At 38.9% G+C, this 17,702-nt stretch overlaps 1 long non-coding RNA gene across 1 annotated transcript; it reads left to right on the top strand.

Annotated features, from left to right (window-relative positions):
* The first annotated feature begins 16,362 nt into the window (after positions 1-16,362).
* Positions 16,363-17,702, top strand: LOC130555207 (uncharacterized). The gene is made up of 3 exons (XR_008963098.1): positions 16,363-16,518; positions 16,666-16,826; positions 16,897-17,702. It is a non-coding gene; the product is annotated as an uncharacterized LOC130555207 (long non-coding RNA).

Consider the following 17,702-nt stretch of genomic DNA (forward strand, 5'->3'; position numbering starts at 1 on the left):
AATATGCCCTCTTTAGGTGCAAAAGTGTACTTTTGGAAAATGTACCGCAGTGACAGTTTTTATACCTTTTTCTGAGATTGTATAATATGCACTACACTCTTAAAAATGAAGGTGCATAAAAGGTTCTTCACAGCGACGCCATAGAAGAAACATTTTTGGTTCCACAAAGAAACATTCAGTCAAAGGTTCTTTAAAGAACCATCCCTTTCTTACTTTTTTATAATCTAAAGAACCTTTTTTCGCCACAAAGATGTTAAAGGTTCTTTATGGAACCAAAAGGTTCTTCTATGGCATCGAAGAACCTTTTGAAACACCTTTTAAGAGTGTATGGACGGTTTCATCAGACGCACGCGCTGACCCGAAGTTAACTTCTAACTTAACTAATATATATAAATATTAATTTATATTAATATTTGATTGTATATGAATTATATGAAATTAAATTAAAGCCACTCAACAGATTCTTTGCGGAGGTCTACTGGAAGTTGAGTTTGGGCCACATATTGTTTGTTGTTGCAGCTAAAACTATACAATACTGTATACAATAATATCTATATCAATGTGCACATATGTATGTTTCAGCGTATACAAATTGGTAAATAAATGAATTTAAAGTAGTGAGCATTGGTTACCACTATAAATGGCTTTAAATAGTGCAGTTACACTTAATAAAATAAAGAAGGACATCCTTGTATGAAGTGTGTATATGTGGCATCTGTACAGACATGAAGGCAGTTGACCTGGTCAATGTTATCTTTAGCCTGCTTATAGGTTTTGTTAAGCACCATTCTTTGTATTGTAAAAAGCGTGAATTGTATATACATATATCTTCTTGGTATGGGTGAGTTCCACAAGAATCTTTGACATCACTGTACATGCAGCGGTTAAAGAGGTATGTGTGTCTGACCCACTTTTCAAATGGCATGATATCAGAGCCTCCACTTGTGATCCCGTAAGCGCTGCCCTCAGAACCTCTTAATACACACTTTGTGAGAATACCTATGTGAACCAGGCCGACGATATCCATCGTGCTGTTCCCCCAGGACACTGTTGACGTCAGTCAGGCTGAATTTTCTCCGCTTAATGACTTTATTTACGAAATTCTGCGTGTCGCATTTAGGAAATAAGACGCTTTCTTGCATCTCCCAGAAAGAGAGACATGGTTGTTGCATGCTAGCAGTGCTGAACTCATTCTGTAAAAAAGTAAGCTTTTTCCACAGGCCAGACTCGTAAATGGGTGCTTTATTTGTTACTGTGCTTTTATGTGATCTTATAGTGCTGTGCTGTGTCAGGAACCCACTCAATCTGCTTTATGAGCCGGTGTGTTATTGCACACAGTGTCACAGTATGTTTGTAGTAAGTGCTGCTGTGCCTGCTGTTATCAGAACTGTACCTTCTCTTCTATCTGTTCTCAGTTGGGTCGGTTTATAATGAAGCAATTCAGTCCATTAATTGCATAACAGACACACTAAGATGAACCCAGTCTCCCTTGCATTTTTAATGTCAAAAGACATTCTGTACCTAACCCTTGTGCCGCATAGTTTAATATGACACAATAATGAAATCTTCAGACTGTGGGCTGGCATGTAATCTTTCTTAAAGGCATTGTTCACCCAAACAAATGGAAAATCTGTCATCATTTACTCATCCTCAAGTTATGTAAATCTAAGGGTTCTGCTGAACACAAATAAAAATATTTGGAAGAATATTATCCAAAAGTTCTGGGACACTATTGGCTACTATGGGAAATGCTACTATGTTAGTCAATGGTGCCCCAGAACTGTTTGATTTTGCACAGAATAAAGACATTTATACAGGTTTGAAACAACTTGAGAAGTAAATGACGACAGAATTTTCGTTTTTGAAACAAATTCAATCTCAATTCCCTATACCGAGGACCTTAAAGGGATAGTTCACTACAAAAATAAAAATCATTTATTTACCCTCATGTGGTTCAAAACTTCGTTGTGACAATTTTTTCTGTGGAACAAAAAAGAAGAAATTTTGAAAAATGTCCCTCAAAATATTTTCTTTTGCCGAAAAAGAAAATCATATGTTTGGAATGAAGTGAGGGTGAATAAATGATTTTTCATTTTTGGGTAAACTATCCCTTTAATTATATAAGTTATATAATATGTTATTTTTCAATGATGCTGTCAATAATATTGTGGGATGTACAAAAATTAAATTCACAACATATTGGACAAATTAGGCAAATTTGATTAGATTCATTTATTTTATTAATATATTGAATCATTTTAAACAGAGCCAATGATAAATGCTTTATTTCTCTTATACCTTTATTGGTTACATGACATTTTTCAATCTGTACCATACCTTTTGGGTCTTTTGTTTGAAAAGATCTGTTAATGTCTTAAATTTATTAGTTTCTGTTCCTATTATTTTTTATTTTCCATTTCACATGTTTTTGTCCTTTTACCCATGGCAACGTTTTATTACGTTGATAGTGTATGTGTCTGCGTGTGTGTGCCCTCCAGTAAGGTCTACTGTGTCTGTGGTCTCTGGCTGACGTAAATTCAACACAACTGCTTTGTTTGTGTGGTCTGAACTTTAACTGGCACAGCAAAACAACTAATGCATTAAGCTGTCTGTTTCCGCGTCCATCTAGCACCGGCTGTTATGTCGTGCCTGCAACCTTGTGCACTTCTGTTGCAAAGGCAAATAGTTTGTGTCATGAATTTTGTGTCATGATGTTCTTGGGAAAATACTTGGACAGAGGATGTTCCTAATGTGTGGTTGTGATTGCGTGTGTGTGGTTGGGTCATCCACCATGACCTCAATTTTATTGCGTCGCATGGTCCATGGCCCAGTCCTTATGACTGTGTTTTTATACTGCAGGGAGGGAGAAGGTTGTTGTGCTTTGTTCTGGGTTGTTTTCACAAGCAATTGCCCAATAAATTGTTTATTAACTACAGACTGAATTTCTGTGTAGGATTTTATTAATGATATTAAATCAGTCAACACTGAAAGTTGGCAGCAGAACACTTGTCCGAAGAACACAAAAGAAAATTAAAGAAGAGATTTTGAAAAACATTGGTAACCAAACAACACTGGACCCTATTGACTTCAATTGTATGCACAAAACCACAGAGACATTTCTTAAAATATCTTCTTTTGTGAAGAAAGAGTCATATACAGGTTTTGTGATGTATTGTGCAGCTGATCTCTTCAGGTTTTGGTGTGAAACAGCAAAGTGAATATTGCATGTGCCGTTTGCCTGCTAAGATGAAAGTCAAAGTTGGAGGGCGCTGCGAAATCAGTGAGACTTGGGTGTGATTGATCGTCTTCATTGATCAACCTCCGGAGAAAATCATGCCACTTAGGCAACATTACTTCTTCTAATGGACCATTCTGACTGTTTTTGTTTGACAAACGGCACAGTTTGTGTTGTTGTGTATGTCTGTGTATGAGTATGTCTTTCTGTGGGCGCATACAGTGAATGAGTTTTTCAAACTTTAGAGTTGTAGATGTCATCCCTGTTGTAAATGGCCTTAAACAAATACGTTCGATAATAAAAGTGATGTCATGTCTGTAGTTAAACATGAAGTCATTCACAATCAAGCTGGGTTTAGTGAAAAGACAGCCTGATGCCACAACACTGCTCATTTACTGAATGAAGTTGTGTGGATTGTGATGTTCTACTTTTTTACGATGCTTGAATAAAAGTGTCTGGTAAATGCATTGATGTAAACAGTGTCACATGTGAAAATACGGTTGTCGATCCCAATCATCGACTGCGCAAACGTAGCCCGTGTCGTGTCACAAGCAGCGTGTCGATCCGTACACTCTGACTGGTGCGTAATGAACTTCATTCATTGGCTGATAGAGTGAGATTGAGCACATGCGTCTTGTGACTGACGCACTGCGCTGACATCATTCCCCATCTCACCATCTGACCTGACGCTCTGCCAGCACACACAGCTCACAGGAAACACAGCACAGAGTAACGGAGAAGACAACAAGCTCTTGGTGATGTAAAGAATGAAACTGGATAATGACATGAGAAGATACTGTGATAGCAGAAGAACACAAAATTTACAAACGCATCTAATACACACACTACGTACAAAAAAGTGACAAGAGCATATGAAACCAATAACAGATGAATGAAAAATGCAGATTATGAAGTAAGATTTAGTCTTGCATAGCCAAGCTTTTTATTTTTTATTTTTTTAAACACACAATTGTACTGATGGTGAAATTCTTAGGTACAAGACTCTGCCATGGCAGTACAAGCAACAAGATATGGAAAATGTACAATATACATAAACAACAATATACACACATTTACACAATATACAATAAATAATAGACAATTGTACACAATATACATTACACACATTTTCATAATATACACATAGTAAACCTGTATACATTATAATGTTCCACTGAACACAAAAGAAGATATTTGGAATGTTTGTAACCGAACAGATTTGGGGCACCATTGACTTCCATAGTAGGTACTAGTGCCCCAGAATGGTTTGGTTTCCTACATTATTCTAAATATCTTCTTTTGTGTTCAACAGAACAAAGAAATAATACAGATTTGAAACAACACGAGGCTGAGTTTTAGGTGAACTTTCCCTTTAAGCACATACTGTACTACTGAAAAATATAATTTGTGTGCATTAAAAATAATAAGGACTGAACTAAAATGAGTGGAATAGTGAAAAGATGCCAGAAACTCGCTGTGATCTGAACTCTCTCTGACAGTGTTTTTTAATGTCAGTAGCCCTCTGTCCTATTTACATTCTTTGTCTGAAATGCAGTAGCATGAAACCATTGACCTCTGCCCTTTAAAACTATTCGGCTCATACGTGGGCCTTCACTCGGGTTAACCTCAGTTCTCTTGACTACATTTATTGACAGCCGGTCCAAATATCACCCCTGCAAACTGACACTTTCAGAAAGGGTGGGGTGGTTTCCTCAGGTAGGCAGTGCCATTTAGCCAAGTTACAAGACGAAGACAGAGTTCTGAAGCTGTTATAAAATAATACGCAAAAAGGTCAGGTTGTGTTTATCTCCCACAGACAGTAGCAGAGTCACATGTACTTAGTCAAGTCAGTCAAGTCAACTTTATTTACACAGCGCTTTTTAAAATGTTCATTGTTACAATAAAGCAGCTGTTCATTAAACATATTGACTATAAGCAAAACATTAAAGTTATACAAGTTAAAACAAAAAAAGTGAACACACACAGAATACAGACACGCACACAGGTTCATACACAACTCCACACGCACAGAGCACGCGCACACACACACACACACACACACACACACACACACACACGCACGCACGCACGCACACACACACACACACACACACACACGCACACGCACACACGCACACACAGCGTGGTTATCTCAGAGGAGCATTTAAGATGAAGGAGAGAAACACAGGTCAAATATTACAAGGACTATTAATAAATACGAAAACTTTAATTTCTAAAGCTGATGTCAGCAGCCAAACAGTGCAAAACAGTGTGCAAACTGTCTTGTGACAAACTAAGACAGATCACACTGGCACATTGAAGAATCATCTGTTCTGACATGACCCCACCACACACACAAACATACTCAATTTATTGTATTCTGCTTGTATTGAATGCAAGGTCACCCTGCCCAGGTAACCTAATCCACTCCACCCCCACCCTCGTCCTGGTCACATTGCTGTGTGTCTGGCTCAGTGATGTCCCACACACACTTCTGGTTGCCTGATGTCGCCGGCTCATTTTCACCATTTAAATGGAAATTGATGCATGGCTCCAGATGGGTCAAAAGCCAAAGGGTATATGCTCTCAATTACTGAGAGAGAGAAAGAGAGAGAGAGAGAGAGAGAGAGAGAGAGAGAGAGAGCCTATGTTGGAAGAGGGAGTGACAGACTGGTACAGATATAGAGACAGACTTGGATCACAAAGACAGAGAAGGACAGACAGGGGCTGTAAGAAAGGAAGGATAAAACACACAGTTACATGCTGACTCACTATACAAACCCATCTGTTATCACAGCTCTGTCAAATTAGTATTTTTTTCACACACAAACAGAATATATACACTGTAACATTTCCACCCATTGCAGCTTTAGTTCTACATTTACATTGTCATTTAGCAGATGCTTTTATCCAAAGCGACTTACAAATGAGATAAAAAATGGAAGCAATTGGAACAACAAAAGGACAACAAAAAACTGGTCTCATATAGCCTACCACAGTATACACATTTTTTTTTTGAAAGAGTAGAAAAGAGAGTTCTAAGGCTGATTGAATTTTTAAGTTAAAGGGACAGTTTTTTCCAAAGATGCAAATTCTGTCATCATTTACTCACCCTCAAGTTGTACCTAACCTGTATAAATTACTTTGTTTTGCTGATCACCAAGGAAGATATTTGGAAGAATGTTAACCATTTTCAGTATTGGGACATCATTGACTACAATAGTAGGAAATATTTCAATGGTAGTCAAAGGTGCCCCCGAACTGAATTTTTTTTCTACTATGGTGAATGATGAACTGAAAATGGCCAACGTTCTTCCAAATATCTTTCTTTATTTGTGTTCAACAGAACAAAGAAATCGATACAGGTTTGTAACTACCTGAGGGTGAATTCATGGTGACAGAATATTCACTTTTGGGTGAACTGTCCCTTTAAATCGGTATCATTGTCTTTACAAGTCACTTGAAACTAAGTTATAATAACAACATACTGTGACTGTAATAATACAATAAATGGCAATGAAATTTTGATTTGGTATGAAATTGTTTTGTTATGAGAAGTGATACAGCTATGTAGAAAATTGGTTACCTGTGAATTTTTTTTATTTTTATTTTTTAAAACATTCACTTTTTATAACACTAAAGCACTCTCATATAATAAAGTGTTCGAAAAATGGGAAAAGTTCAAAGCATCCCAGTTAGCAATAATCCTGGTTTATAAAGGTTCTTAAAAATTCTGCCTTACAAGTTTATTCCCTCTTTACTCTGTATTTTCCAATGTTAGTATGGCAAGGAGAGAAAAGGTCTCTCTGGATTTATTTCTCTGGCAGAAGACCCAACTTTAGCTTGGACGTTGAACAAAAAATTGTGGGAAGGGGGATCGAATATTACTCAACATGAACTAAAATACTGAGTGCATTTTGGATCAGAGAAATCAGTTTTTGTTAATATATATTGTGCAAGACAGTCTTCTGCGTTTATGATATAACCTCGCCTGTTGGTCTTAAAGCTATTTGGTTTACACTCGTTAGCATCACGTTGCACTCATTTTTCACAAGATTGATGTGCTTCATGATTTCCTGTTTGAGGTTTGTCAGTTCTTCACACTTTTGCAGTTTCCAGGGTTGCTTTAGCAATTTGCTTTATGTTGTGTTTGTGTTTGCACGACTGGATAGCCACTTAATAAAGTACTATGTCTAAATCTGGAAAATGTCAGAAAGTCCAGTGCGGCAGTGTTGTTAAGTTAACTGAGGTCAGACGGCGTTTCCACTGTGTTTCCCGTGTTCCCTCCACTAGTTCTCTGCTCGCTGTGACGCAGGTGCTACCGTGCTTTCCATTTCCTACTTCCTGTGCGGCTCCTCCTACTTCCTGTCACTGAGACTCGAAGGAGCGTTCTAAACTTCCTGACTTATGGTCTGCTGCTCTGTCTCAAATACACAGTCCATTTTCTGTGATGTGACATTACCCAGAGTGCCATTAAACTGTAAAGACTGCAGTGTTTTTTTCCAGCTTCACAGTATATGCTGAAACATAGATAATAGGGCCTCCCATTTGAAGTTGAATTCTGAAGTTCTGACTGCTCTGAAGGGGGGAGTGTTTTGGAAACCTGTGTAAAATCGATTTAAAAAAAAAGTTTTTTTGTGCTTGGCTAATGTGGTGGTACGAAAACGGGCGGGATCGATTCCTCCATTTTTTACATTTCTGTACCGAGAGGTCACGCTGTGACGTTTTGATCATCTATTAGTCTCATGCACTCACGTGACGCGAATTCGCAGGTCAGATTTCACCCAACTTGAACTTTGCTATGCAGCGAAATGTGAAATATCTTCGGACGGGCTTGCGTTTCCGTTCTGACGCGCATGCATATGAATGGAAGTCAATGGAACGAAAAGTCAAACGTGACCGCGGAATAACTTTGTGATCTTCTATGTTGTTCTTCTTTTCTTACCAGTTTTATCAGGTTAGAGCGTCCTTTAAATAAATAAATATATGCAAATATTTTTTTTTTCTTTAGAACCTATTTTTTTTAAGTAAACTACTATGACTTAAAAAACGTTGTCTTGCTTTAACATTCATTGAAACGTACACTATATCCTTGTTTTTACTCCATTATCAGATCAATATGCCTCTTTGTACCCACCTGTGTGTATTTCTACCCTCACATGGCAAAGAGAGCACAACAGGTGTCCCTCGCCCGGCATCCCCTCCCACGCCCCACAAACAAACACGTACGTACGTCCCCTAATCCCTTCTGAGCTGCTTTTTTCGCAGACGCACTAGACTCCAAACACACACACATTCACCTATGCTCAATGTTTACTGTTCCTGTGCTGGTACAGTATCACAACAAACCCTGTAGAAGGAACCATGTGCAATGAGTCAAGGCAGAAGAACGGTACACACAGGCAAAGAACGGTACACGCTGTCAGATGTACATGGAGTGAAGCACGAGGATGCGTCAGAGCATCAGTGGTAAAGAGAGGCCATTCTGAAATCGGTTGTGTAAGCCTATTAGATTATGTGAGATAAACCCAGCGCTGCACGTGAATTTGGCAAGAGCAGTTCGGAGAAACAACCCACCTGCTCCCACGCCCAGGAAAATCTCAGAGGGCAGAGGGCAAAGATGCCATGCAAGATGTTCTTCTAACAATAAACGTATACCTCACCCATAATCAGCCTGTCAGTTTAATTCAGCATGCTTCATTCAGACGCACACGCTTTTGTCCACCGCAACTTACACTGCACATATGTTAGTTTGTGTGTTTTCTAGAAATCAAACCTCTTGAGTCATTTTCATGAACATCTGCACATCATAATATTTGTATCTGTATTTGTATCACTGTGTCTGTGTATAGAAAAACTGTTAAGAAATAAAGGCTTGTGCTTTCGTGGTAGCATTTGCTATCACAAACAGGACACCTGTGGCTTTATCAGCAGCAGCTGTCTTCTCTTTTAACCTTGCTTGAAGGCTGGTGTGTGTGTACGATCTCATGCATTCCTGGTGGGAGAGAGATTTTAGTATGGAGGTATTTTTCTCTTGTATGTTATAGAAATGGCACACACACCTGACATTTGCTATTAATACAGTCTGTTATTATACACTTTCTATCTTCCTCAATTCTCCTCAGTGGGTTGCTGTACTCATTTTTTTGTTCTGATGAACACAGAGAAAGATATTTGGAAGAATGCTTTTACCCAAACAGTTCTTGGCCACCATTGACTACCACAGTAGGAAATGACAATGGTAGTCAAAAGTGCCCCAGAACGGTTTGCTTTCCTACATTCTTCAAAATATCTTCTTCAGTATTTAAAGAAATTTATAAAGCAATTTTTCCTACTATGGTAGTCAAAGGTGGCCAAGAACTGTTTGCATGGTTACAAGCATTCCCCTTAATATCTTTCTCTTTGTTCACCAGAACAAAGAAACGTATACAGATTTGGAACAACTTTAGGATGAGTAAATGAAGACAAAATGTTTGGGTGAAATGTTCCTTTAAAGACCCCTACATGAAAATCCTGGTCTAAGTAATAAAATAATTGTGTACACCTAAAAGTTGACAAAGACAAACTTCAGATTTCTCTTTCAAGAAAACAGACCAAAAATATTGATGACTCATCTGACGTTTAATTTTTTGCCTCAATAAAACACTCTCCTTATTCACCTCATCCCCATCTGTACTTAGCAACAGCAGGTAGCAAATCATTGCTAATATGGCCTATTGGCTAGAGATTGAAATGTGTTTGTCAGTTCTTTTCATGAGGCTGTTAATGTTGAACATTCAAACACGGCAGACTCTGTGATTTAATTTTTTCAAAAACTACAAACACAGCTTTGAATCAGAATTTAGTCAGAGGTAAGTCAGAGGTAGCCTAGATATTTTATATTAATGAGCTTTCATCCTGATTTTGGGACCAATATCTGTTGCATAATAAACTAAATGTTTGACCTTTTTGCCTCTCTCTCTCTTCCCTGTTGTATGTTGCTAAATCCCTTTTTAGCTTTTAGCCTAATTTTCACATTTTCTCTGTATCACCCCTGTCTGTCTGCCTCTTTTTTTTCCTTAGGGACAAATGACTGTCTACCAGCAATGACGCACATGGGGCTTTTGTGCAGAGAGGCATTTGAACAAACATAAACGGGAGGAGGGGTCTGAGAGAGAGAGAGAGAGAGAGAGAGAGAGAGAGAGAGAGAGAGAGAGAGAGAGAAATGTGAACTGTACTTGAACATAATGCATGTGAAGGCATTCCAGGTAAAGAGCTGTGTTTTTCAGTATATAGTTAATGCAGGATTTGGGGCTTTTGGAAAAGGTTTCATCTCATTTCACCGGAGCAGGTGTGAATAAGCTCCTGCTGACTAACGTTTCACTAATGCTACTGTATGCTATGACTCAAATACCAGAGAATGTGATTCATTGCCTGTTGAAAAAGGTTTGAGAACATCCTAATGATTGTTTTTTGTCTCTCCTCGCATTCTCCTCTGATCATAAGGGCTGACATACCTCTGAATCACATGGGTATTACACTAGAGCTTGTGAAAGGCTACTTAGAATGAAGCAAAAGTTGAGTCCTGTGATAACATCACATGTGTAGCCACCTTTAAACCACGTGAGAGAGTGGTAGTATCACGATTTGCCTCATTTTGCCTGATTATTGTTGCTACTTGTTCTGTCCTCAGAACTTGTTTTCCAACCAAATCAGATTTCTGAGCAAGAGATATGACAAAGATGTGTGTTTAATACCTAAAGAAAGCTAGCTAGTTAGCATTCCTCCCCCACTTTTTATTTGACAGATTAAACGGGCTAAAAACCACATATTTACACGTCTGTCTGACTTGTAAAAATAATGGAAAGTAAAGACTCTCTGTGTGTCTACAATTGCCTATTTCCCTACTGTATATAGTATGAGAAAATCAGTATGCAAGATGAGTGTCCAAATATTTAGCATAAAAAAACAGTAGCTAAACATGAAATATCTAGATGGTCTGCTTCTATTGAGATTTTTGAGTATGCTTTAGATTATCACTTTTCTATCTTCTAGGCTTCTGGAGATGAGGAGCCGACAAATAAAACGAGTTAAAAAAGTGTAAAGTTTTAGAAAACTCTGAGCCGTGTGGCTCTCATCAAGTGTCAGTGATATAGGTAACAAGAAATGTATTCCTTGTGGTTAAATTGTACTTGTTTAACAAAACCCGAGCCATGTTGTTAGTACATCATAGCAAACATAATACTTCATCTAATTCAGTATGTACTGTGCTATTAGAGTAAGAGATTTTTAAAAACCTGTGTGCCTTTTCTTGACGTTGCGTAAAGTCAGTCAATCAGATTAATACTTACTAGATTAACAAATTATATTGTCATGCATTAGAGAACATTATCCTCATACAACAGTAGAGGTCATTTATCATTTACCTCAAATGTGAGCCATGCTCATCAGCCAATCCTCGACACCTAAAATGGTTGTCCTCTTTTTTGCAGACTCAGCCAGCAATAAAGCTTCACCATATTGTCACAAGATTTGCTTTGTTACTTATTGACCAAACGTTGCCTTTCCCAATCAGGTATTTTATCATCATCCATCAATATATAACTGAAGATTGTCATAATGTACACAGAAGCATCCACAACAGCACGTTCTGATCAAAACTAATGAATACAATGGGAATTTTTATGAAATGACAACATGGAAGGATCAACTGTACCATCAGCACAGTATAAAATGTACTGTACTGTACACGTCAAGGCATTGACTAATTGAGAGAGGGTAATCCATAAACATTGGGAACTGCCTCTCATTTAGCATTGATTAACACAGTGGAGATGATTGAGTAACAGGAAATGATCTGTTTGCCTGACATAGATGCCAGCATTGTTTGCTTTATGAACTTTAAACTGTGACCCATTACCCAAGCTGGCATTCTGCAATATAACATTTCCTCTTCCAAACATGTTCTTTCTTTTTTGTTTGTGTTTTTGTTGTGTTTTCATTAACTTTGTTTGTTCAGATTTCTGTTCAGAGGCTTCATATAGTCAGCGCTGTTGTTTTTTAAAAGGCCTTCTTTGATAATGTTCTTTGACGTACAAACTCACGAGGTGGGCATGTAGCTGCCAAAACCAACAGACAGTGGAAAAAGTTAATTATCAGTCAAAGACGAAAAGCTTCTCCATTTCTCTACCCTCACCTCATTTCTTTCTTCATGATTCTAATCCCCACAACAGAAGTTTTAAATCAGAACTATAATAATAGTGTTATGATCTGTTCTGTGATAGATCTGTTATTTTGGACTTTTAGGTTACTTCCTGTTTGCGTACCATGTTTGTAGTTTTTCGTGTTAATTAGTTTCCCCAGGTGTTTCTTGTTTCCTTGTTATCCCAGTGTATTTAAGCCCTAGTGTTTCCTTTGTTTGGTGTCGGTCTTTGTTTTTATGATCCTGTTTAGTTCTTGGAATTTATGTCATTAAATTCAATAGTGCGTGTGGATCTACTCTCTGTCTGGTTCATCAGTGTTACAGAAAGACCGGATCCACTATGGATCCAGCAGTAGTCCTTGTCGGTATGCGGCAAGGTAACCGTACCTCGAGGACCATATTCAAGACTTTCTGGACATTTCATTTCAGAGCCCGCTCGCAAAATGACCGCCAGTCCAGAGCCCACTCGCAAGATGGCCGCCAGTCCAGAACCCGCTCGCAAGATGGCCACCAGTCCAGAGCTAGCTGACAGCATGATGGTGTCAAGGCACAGGCGCCTGGTTGCTAACCTGGAGGATACTCCTCTGGCATCTGTGTGGGTGGCTGGTGTTCCCAAGTTCGGTGGTGTCGGTTCCAGAGTTTCTCCCCTTGGAGTCTGCTCTGACGGTGATGGCTGCTGCTCTGCTGTGTGTCTGGGCTGTGCACTGCTCTTCCACTCCAGAGGCTGTTGGCAAGATAGCTGCCACGCCCAGGCTTCCAGCCCTGCCGGCACTTCCAAGTCGCCCAGCTCTGCCGGCGCCTCCAAGGCGTCCTGCCCTGCCTGCACTGCCCTGGTGTCCTGCGCTGCCCTAGCGCCCTGCCTGCGCCTACACGGACCTGGCCCTCCGTCCTGCCCCTACACCACCCATCCGGAAGCCGCTCTTAAAAGGGAGCTCTCTTATGATCTTTTCTGTGTTCCCCTGTTTTTTTGGACTTTTAGGTTACTTCCTGTTTGTGTACAATTTTTGTATTTTGTAGTTTTTCGTGTTAGTTTCCCCAGGTGTTTCTTGTTTCCTTGTTATCCCAGTGTTTTTAAGCCCTAGTGTTTTCTTTGTTTGGTGTTGGTCTTTGTTTTTACGTTCCTGTGTTGCTCGATGATTACCTTGGTTTGTTTTGTCTGTTTATTTAATTAAATTCTAAACTGCATTTGGATCTACTGTGCTTGGTTACTCATTGTTACAATTAGACTAAACTCACAGGTCTTTAGAATTTGTCCACGAAGCATGGTTCAGTTTGTATACTCCAATTTTTTTAAACCAGCATTGGGTCAAAAAAGACAAATCCAGCCATTGGGTTAAATCAACCCAGAAAATGATATTTAACCCACAATGGATTAAAACAACCTAGCATTTTGGCATGAAACAACCCATCATAGGTTAAATTACAACCCAATGATTGGGATTGTCCCTTTTTTACCCAATGCTGTGTTGAGCCAAAGGTGATAGATTTTAACAAGATGCACCACAGCAATTACAATAAATGGGGAGGAATGCAACACTCAATATGGCCGCTCGAAAAAGGTGAGTTTAGCGCAATGTAAGCTCAGCAAGTTATGGCACAGTTCATGTCAGGTTTAATTAAATCAGATATATGATATTTAGTTCTGATTTTTGCCAGTTATTTTAGAAATATTTGCCTGTTGTTTTTCTGTGATGTAAATAGCTGCCCGGAGGCGTTCTTGCTATGATGTAAATAGCTGCTGGGAGGTGTTGCAAACATGGCCACCGAGTGGCACGACTTTCGTAAACGGACTTTGGTTGAACATAACCCAGCATTTTTTAAAGTGTACATTATTCTGGCCAATTATTATTCTGTCCCAGCAAGTCACTCTGAATGAAATAAAGTGACAGACCCTCCGAAGTCACACTGTGCTAGCCAGTAAAGCCGCAGTCACACTAGACATTTCATTCCATTGACTTCCATTCATACGCATGCAAATGCATCAGAACGGAAACGCAAGCCTGTCCGAAGATATTTCGCTGCATCAAGTTTGGTGAACTCTGACCTGCAAATTCGCGTCACGTGAGTGTGTGAGAAAAATAGAAGATCAAAACGTCACAGCGTGACCTCTCGTTACAGAAATGTAAAAATTGGAGGAATCGCTCCCACCCATTTTTGTACCACCGTCCGAATGAATTTCGCATGCTCAAAGTCAAGTCTGACCACGGCATAAGACTGAAGGCACGTGTACGTGCCATAAGGGTGAGATTAACAAGACATCAACACTGGTTTACACACTTTGAGCCTGAACAGTGAATATACAGTAGGAGGTACAGACTTTTGGATTGTATTATGAGGTTTGTATAAATAAGAGTATATATATGAGAGACTTGTAATTGAAAAGACTATATAGGAAAGACAATGCAACGTATGACAAAACAATTACCATGAAATGATAATACTAAGACAATGATAACAAGATCTAGTAAACCTAAAAAGTATGAATGCAATTCAGTGGGAGTCATATTTCAGTTTGACTATTTAAGGTTGGTAGTGGTTGCTGTTGTGGTATCTCCTGAAAAACACAAAAAAATTCCACCACAAGTAATGCTCTCCCCATCATAACGCATAGGTGCAAAATATGAAAAGCTTTTTAAATGCCACGTCGAGAGTGATAACAAAAGCTGCTGATATTTTGCCACTCCCAGTGTAGCCAGTTTTGGTATGAAAAGACTTTAAACGCAGTCATGCCTTTTATAATAGCTCTGTATGCTCTATTAGACTAACAGCCAAATATCTCAGCGTAATTAATCACATTGTGGTGACATATGACGTACGAGAACAAGGAATTTGCAAACAATGGGGTAAGGCAAAAAATGGCTTTGAAAAGCAGATGTGATGGCATTAGGTTGACAAACAATACAGTTTGAAAGTATGCCATGCATGTTTATTATGCAGTTATAAACACAGACGAGAGACCTTTTCATTATTTTATGATAAGGAATATTGAAGGCAAGGGCGTGGCCTCACATGGCAACGTGACTAAGAAAGAATGACTTTGAATAAATAGTGATTGTTTATGTTGCCAACACCTCGATTTTGATCAGGTGTGATGTTTTCAGTATAGACGGTATCTGGTTAAATGCCATGTAAACTGCCTTTTTTTCAAACTCTCCATCTCTCCCTCTCTCTCTCTCCCTCTTAAGCATTCACACATCCTCTTAGGCCATAATCTTGACAATGGCGTCACAGAAACCCTGCCAGGAGAGTATTATGAATAGCTACACTTGCCAATAGCATTTCTGGGCTGCTCAGATGTGTGTGTTTGAGTGTATGTGACCAAGAAGGATTTTAAGATCAGATTATGCACGTTTCCAAGAATGATCAAGAACTGTATTTAATAGCATTTCCTGGAATGATCAAGCATTTTATTTATTACGTTACCAGAACATTTTATGCATTATCTACATATTGACTTTATTAGGGGGGTATACATACTGTATGTGAAATTCATGATATTACTTTCCAATCAATAATATTTTCATAGATCACATTTCTGTTAAAAAGAAACCCTTTGGATGAAAGTTCACATTGCATCTCCCAGATACACTCTATATTTATTTGCTTAAGATGCAGTATATGTCACGCAGTCAGAGAATGACCTTTCATCATGTTAATAAGTCATGAAGACACTAAGAGCATTGTGCAGATATATTTATGTAACATTCAAGGCAACGACTCTCAGAATTAGACTCTAAAAGGTGTAATGTTGTGAAAATTGTTCATAGAATTGCGCTGACCTAATGTCTGGATTTAATCGCTCTCTCAAATCAGGAGTCAGAGCGCAGGTGCCCTCATGAAAGTGGTTGCATAACAAACAGGATCATACCAAAGTCAAATTATATTCAAAGCAGAGAGATATGCAAACAGGTTGGGTTAGCCATCTGCAATGCAAACTATACTGTATTACACGCTCGACTCCTGGTGCATCATTGGTTACGGTCAGGTAAACGTATCTGACATTTGAGTCAGCTGGTTTCTTTGCATTGTGTCTGCATTCCTCCATCTGAGCAATGATTAACCGGCAGCGTGGGAAGATATGCTTTTCTACCTTTCGTCCTCCGTATGTGGATGAGTTACCATATTGCTTTCTCACCCCACCCCTCTACCAAATTTTCTTCCACTTTTTTTCTAGTGATTGGTATTTCTTCTGGTGTTTTAGTCTGTTTTCTTTGTTTATGCCGGTATATTTTCTTTTTTATTTCCACAGTGACTCAGAAAACTTTTTCACGCCACTAGTTATGAAGCGGAAAAGACTTGTTTGTGTGGCTGAGTGGGTGTGCGTTCACATATGTCTTACCACCGACACCAAGAAACTCTGAAAACGTTCACAGCTTTGCACGTTGGCGGTGTATCCTGTGTTTCTAAAAGGTCGGTTGTGTGTAAGGGAGACCCCTCACTAATGTCATGGTGTGATGATAATACTGTGGTTTCTTTTCAGAGACATGAAGACAAAACGGAGTCCCCGCATTTCCTTTTGTGAAGTTAAAAGTCTTGCTTTAGGCAATCAACCAGTCAGTATCCTAAATAAAGTCTTCACAGATCGTGACAAAGCCAGAAATTAGGTTTTCCTACAGTATTCCCTACCGAAAATAACATGGTTTTTAGTCGTTTTAGTGTTTTTAGTCTGTTGTCTTGATTAATTGGAAGCATGTCTGGTTTATGTATCTGGGTTAAATGAACCAATACCTTTTTTGGAATATAATTTTCTTCATCTACTGTATTTAAAGACATTGGTGGTCTATGTTCCTGTTTCTACAAACTGTTAACCATGTGATATGTTGCTGCCATCATCGTCTGGTAGCTTCCTGCATCGACATCGATGTTGACGCACTAATTACATGCAGATCTTTGTCTGCATGAGAGATTTAAGATGCTGTATTCCTCTGCGGGGTTGCCTTAGGCATATATCTATAGTGTGTGCACGAATGAGATTATGTGTGTCCAGAGGGATAGGCTTGCAAGCAAAAGTCTGCATGCATGCACATTTTCGATCAGCGTGCTCTCTGTGGCTGTTGCACATATTGATCTCTGCTGTGCATACACAATGAATGGTACACCCCCAACCCATTAAGCAGGAGCGCAGATTTCTCACAAATTTGAGATCTGAATCTTGCCAAGAGCCTACCAGAACATAATTGTCTTTGTTTATGACATCACTGCACATGTACATACTTGTATATCCACATTCTACTTTTTTGAAAATATTGCAGAATAATTGCAAATGTGCTGTATGCAAACAATGTT

This window comes from Triplophysa rosa, linkage group LG6 (assembly GCF_024868665.1).
Source record: "Triplophysa rosa linkage group LG6, Trosa_1v2, whole genome shotgun sequence".
NCBI lineage: Eukaryota > Metazoa > Chordata > Actinopteri > Cypriniformes > Nemacheilidae > Triplophysa > Triplophysa rosa.